Source organism: Anabas testudineus, chromosome 6 (genome assembly GCF_900324465.2).
Source record: "Anabas testudineus chromosome 6, fAnaTes1.2, whole genome shotgun sequence".
Taxonomy (NCBI): domain Eukaryota; kingdom Metazoa; phylum Chordata; class Actinopteri; order Anabantiformes; family Anabantidae; genus Anabas; species Anabas testudineus.
This window is the reverse complement of record NC_046615.1, coordinates 8,500,464-8,506,762: the sequence shown is the minus strand read 5'-3', so window position 1 is coordinate 8,506,762 and position 6,299 is coordinate 8,500,464.

Sequence of the window (6,299 nt, the reverse complement as noted above, 5' to 3'; positions counted from 1 at the left end):
GGGAACTCACAGTCCTGCCAGTTAAGGTGTAGGGGTTCCTGTGAGAGCGTGTCCCAGTCGGAGCCTATCTACGCACGTCTGTCTACATACGTATGTACATATGAATGTGGACTGAGTAACTTCATTTGGATAGCAGTAAGACATCCAGTGAGCAGTAAACAAACACGGAAAGTATGAGTGAGAGGTAGAGAGTCAAACTAACACAGTGCACAGCAAGCTACAGTATTTTGCCATTATGGTTTCATGTCTTGCCAACAGTACGCAGCTATTTCATACTGACCTGCTCGCCGTGATGTCACTATGAGCTTCAGCAGTAGGATCTAATGTTACCTGTGATTGTCATGTTGTTTAGTGACTAGTGTCAGGCTTCTCCATATATGTTTGTCTTCTATAAGAGATTCCCTGCACGGCATATACATCTAAGTGAGATCATCTTTTTAGATTATAGTAGCAGACATCTGTGGAAATGAAAACTATGTCTGAAGAGGAATCTGTAGTAAATTCCAGTCCTGATTTGTGTTGTTTTCATTATCAGTTACAGTAATCCTAATGTAACTGGCCAAGAAAAACTGCAGTGGAATATTTCCTAATCTGACAGATAATATGACTTAAACAAACAATGAAGACTGAATAAATCAAAAAGTACAACAACAACCACAAAAAAAAAAACATATTTCACACACCAATCTTCGGATACTCACACATCTTACTTTTATCTGGTCACTTGAGTATCACAGCCAGTACTCTTGTGACAAAAGCCTTCTCACGCTTGTGCGCTAGCATAAACACAATTAAAAAAAACATTCTCAGCAAATGGACCAAGCTTGACAACCGTAATTGTCGGTAATTGCTCATAAACATCCCCTGTCGACACTGGCACATGCGATGGCACGTACTGAGAGAACAGAACGAGTAGCAGCATAAGCAGGCAGATGAAGCACACAGGGATAACGGATGTATTTGCTGGGGTCATTGGGACCCATGGTGACCCACTGAGCCACAGCATTATAGCAGCGACAGGGCCAAAGCTCTTCCTTGCTGTGCTAACTGTGGGTGTCTGCAGGGCCAATTGGCTTGCACCGATGTCCCCCAGTTCTTAGAAACACAACAATGGTTTGCATGCTCTCAAAGACCAAATAGGAGGCAACACGAGGGCAGATTGATGCTGGAGGACATCATTTCTGTTTTGTGCATGTGATCATAGTGGAAATCAGTAAAAGATATAGTGAGCGATAAGCTAAAAATGTCTAGATTTCATAAACTGTCATCATCAATCTGATGTTAGGCATCTTGCTGTGTCGGGCGCTAGTTAAAGGTTGCCAGAGCTTTTCTAGTTCTTGTTCATTTCCAAGGTCATGGAGGCAGCTAGGGGTGAGAAACAGCTTTTTTTTTGTCTATGGTAGCAAACAGATGTGAGGTTTTCTTTTTATATATGAACTGAAATCACTCAAAAATAATACATTCTGAAGTGTGTACTGTATATGGTGATGGGGAGCGCTTTAGCGAGCGCTGATGCTGGATAAACACGTCGAGGAGAAAAAGTAAATACTTGAAGGACAAGGGTGCTAAAGAAAGGAGATGCATAAGTAGAAGAGCACTTTGTCTTCCTGTGCTGCAGAAGATCTAAAGCCTGTGGGAGCTCATCAGTCAAGGGTCACTGGAGCATTCAAGGTTAGACTGGAAAGCCCATCAGCCCTGTTGCCAAATCCTCGAAAGAGTAGAGAAACTAAACAGCCAAGACGAGTGGGCGGAGGAAGAGTAAACACAGAGTTTTGCAATGCTGTCGCACATTGTTGAACGGATACACCATCCTCTTGCAGCTGCACTGTCTTATAAACACACGCACTATTGTTTTCGGCTACCTCAGGTCAGTGTTGACTGGGAAAGAGGTCTTTGTTGTACCGTTAAGGCTCGCTACAAAAGTACGAGGCCTGAGTTATGGTGTGAAAACGGACTACAGAGAGACAGAGCCGAGCTGACGGAAACCCAACACTTTCAACCCAGCGGTAGCACTTTGACAAAGGAGGTCACTGCCGAGTCAGATAAAGTTTATTTATGTTTTTCTATTACTCCCTTTCATCGATGTCCACAGCGCGGCAGATAGTATCCCCACTTTGCTTATTTACTCAGACAGCCTTACCTCTGCACAGCTCTCATTCAGCACTTAATGTCCATAACGCCTTGGGTAATTGTTGTTTTCCTCTGTCCCTGAAATCTCACCGCTTGACAAGACTAAGCTCCTCTGTGCTCTTGTTTATTTTCACAGGCCTCAACCAGAACAAATACCCTCAGGTCAACTTCAACAGGCTAGCGGCCCTGTGTGTGCCTCAAAGGTGCCCTGAAAATCTGTTGAGCTGACATAAATTTGTTCCAGTTGCGTGAAGGAGCAGGAAGATTGTGTATAAGTGTGAGACGGAGGCAAGCGTCCTGGTGGTGGACCAGACTGGGTCTTACAGTAGGGATCGCTCAGCTTCGGTCAGCTCTTCCTAGCATCAAAGGCTGGGAGGAGAGGTTCTGTGAAATCATACAATAACACTGAATATAACCACCCTTTCAAAACACGACTCGACTGAACTGGATAGGTAGGAACGAAGCAGGAGGAAAGGATTGGGTTTCACTGCTGATACAAGGAAAGATAGGCATGTGTATTACAGTACTACAGCTTCTGTGCTGTGGGAATATACCTAGAGGATACTCAAAATTCTCACACACTCATTTTTCATTAAAACAATGTATTTGTCTGAGAAAAATTTGGCTGATCATACATGTACTGTAGCTGTTTAGGAATAAGCTTGGTGATATTTCATATCACTGTTACAGTATAAAGACCAGTACTAACAAAGGGCCTCATGCGGGGAATGGTCATAAACACTGAGTGTGAAATTGTGTTCACTCCTTACAGATCCAAAACACACTTAATATGAATTAATTAAATGTCCACAAATGGATTTGATCAACAAATACGCATATCATTTTAACCCAGTCACACTTTCAATGACAGTAGTTTGCCAACATTTGTGTATTTATAAGAATTTGGTAAACCAGACATGGAACATTTAGGATAAAAAAAAAATCCCACTACAAGTATTGTCTGTGACGTTTCTTATTCTTCGTGCCATGGAGCTTCACTGTTGCAGTGGTCGACTGTTCCGTTGTTACAGTAAACATGGACAATGCCATTTATAGTTAGTCAGGCCCACCTATGCTGCCACACACACACACACACACACACTTGTGTAGCAAATACATTTAAATACGCAGCTGAAAATAGTCCCCAACAAGTCCACAATAGCGTTTTTTTAAGTAATGTTTACTAAAAACTACAACAGTTTAAGAACGTATGCAGCTTTTATTACAAATGAAGGGATTTTCTGATCTGCTTTTAAATTGTTCAGTACAAACAAATTGGCTTAAAGGTGAGAGCAAGTGGGGAAGTATGGAGGAAGGGATAAACACGTTGCTGGGTTTGGTCTTTTATGGGATTTGAATAAACATTTGAACATGACCAATCTTATTCTTTAAATATAGCTTGTTTTTGTAGCCACCGGACGACGTGACGTCAAAATGACAAGAGGAAAAGTCCGTTTTGACCCAGTGCGATTGCAGAAATGTAGACAGAGTTGTACGATCCACAGCAATGTTGTCTTTCCCACTGGGGTAACCCATGCAAAAATGTATGACCTCATCTAACTGAATGGTTTATGGTTTCTTTTTCTATGGTGGCTTTTCACAGAAGGAGACATTTTGGGGTATGCCACTGTGTCGGGCTTCCCTTCATCTTCCACAGAAAAAGGTAAATTTCACCACAGATACACAACACATGGAAGCCATCAGGAGCGACTGGAAGCTTGTGGTGTGGCGACTGTTAGCAGGAGCCCGCAGACTCATACACACATACATATAAAGTATATCCCTATATCAAACATTGAGTACACAAATACCAGAACAGCGTGTGTTTGTCTGAGTGGGTGTGAATGCGTGCGTCACATGTATTTCAAGTGTTTTTGATGTGTGTGAGCACTGCTCCTGTTATTCTCTCTCTTTGACAGCTAAATCATCCCCCTCCTCCCTTCCCTGTACGTAAGCTTAGAAGATGATTAGTTCATATTTTCCCCCAATTGTATGGACTGGTCCCTAGTGAGGGGCCTGTAATGTGTTTTATAGATATGCTACAAGTCACCCTGTAAATAGGTCAGCTGTCTGAAGTGTGATGTGTCATGTGCTCCTTTCCAACTCTGAAATGTCTTCTCTAATGAGCCCTGGTGATTTTGGAGAGGAAAACACCACAGCCCTTTTTCCAATAAAGCCTCTCTCTGCCTCTCCGAGCCTTGCATGACTGAAACAAAAGCTGTTTGTCCTTCTGGGGATTGGTGTGTGTATGTGTGCATGCGTGCATGTTTTCTGTATGTGCACATGTCTGCCTCTGCCGGTCTTCTCTTTTTTCCAGTTTGTGTTCTTCCACCCCGGTCTCTTCTGTTCTTTTATCTTTCTGTATCCATTCAGTAAAATCTTTGTTCATCACTTACTACTTTTAACACTCAACATCTATAAGCTGCTAAAAATTGGTTCTTGTTGGAGTTGTATTATTGCCATTTTAGGTGAGCCTCAATGTGATATTTTAGAAAATAATAACACAAATATCCAAAGCATTTGAAAGTTTTCTACCGATATACTGTAAGTCTGTTATTGGAAACTCATTAGTTCTTTTTTTCAGTGAAGGGCTGAATTGCAAACTGTTGTAGACGGACGGTGGGGCTATTAAAGCAACACATAGACGACAATACCGATCATAAAAGGCAGCACATTTTATTGTGTAGGCAACATCTATTATGGTAAAGAGAGAGAGAGCAGAAACAAAAACAACCAAATATTTCCGGGGTCTTGCATAGTTGAGTGGGACACTGAGAGCGTCATGAAGGCGTCATTCCCAGTTGGCCTCATGATCGAGAAACAAAAAATGTCAGCATGAATGACACTAACGTAACTACGGCTGCTGCCTAATAAGACACAGCATGAATCTAATAGTACATCATTTGCAGACTACACTCTAAGTATGTCAACAATCAAAATACAGACCTAATTATCATCATACTCTCTTTGTTCATGAATAACATATGCTGGTGCTCAGGTCTGCCCCCTTTTTTTTTTTTCACCCCTCTGTGCCTGCCTTCTCTTGTGCCATGGATTTACTGGGCCCCACTCCCTATCTCTGCACCCGACACAGCCTCGGAGTGCACAAAGGGGGCACAGTATCACTCTTGTCTGTCACTATATAAGAGGGAAAACATTTCCCTGAATTTCTGTGAGTCTGCATCCTGGTACGTTCTGTCTCTTCTTCCTTTCATACTTCTTCTTCTTCTTCTTCTTTTTCACAAACAACAGCTTTTGGCATCAAACTTAATTATTATTGTCTGGGCTATTACTGCTGCTTATCCACAGTGCATGTAGAATAGACAATGACTATAGGTGGCAACTGAATCATGACTACCACCTTTACTGATACACTTACTTCCCAGAACTTGTATCATTGGCCCATGACAGAGAGGAGGATGATGGGAAATCTGTGTTTTCCTTTTGATAGTTGGTGTTTTCTTTTTTCCTCTCCCTTGCATTTTTTGGGAAAGCCTGCAGTATTAATCAGTGACACACATGTGCACAGTGCTCCCCAGAGCCTTTAGGTCAACAGGCTTAGCAAAGAATTTCCAGATTTTCTTCTGATTTGCATGGAAATTTAGATGAAAACAATCTACTACTCTAACAAGATTCTTAGTCAAACGTAGTCTTCATTTCTTCTGAGTGTTGTAGACCTTTGGGGTTCCTCCTCTGTCTTGCATAATGCAGCCAAATGTTAAAAATGAAATAATTGAAGTATGAATCACTCATTATCAGATGGAGAGGAACATTATAACTCAAAATTGTTTTGAATAGCAACATTTGGCAAGACAAAAAAACACTCATTACACACGATTTTACATGTGGGACACAGGGGTTCAAGAATTCATATTTCTCATTTTTAAAAACCCATCACCCCGGTGTGACCTTTCCCATTAGTTGAACATGAAAACAGAGGATTTTTTTATTAGTTAGCACTCTGTCAGGTACTAGAAAGTGTCGTTTTCTCCCTTTTATAAAAAACGTGTGATTAACAATGGCGTTCAGGAATTGAAACTGATTAGGTCTCAGCTCTCCATGATAGATCCACTCGGGAACATGTTTGAAATTCATGTTGGACCGTTATGACATGAAGGATAAAAAGGACCCTGTCTCTGTCCTAATGCTTTACTGCCAGGAAGGGATAT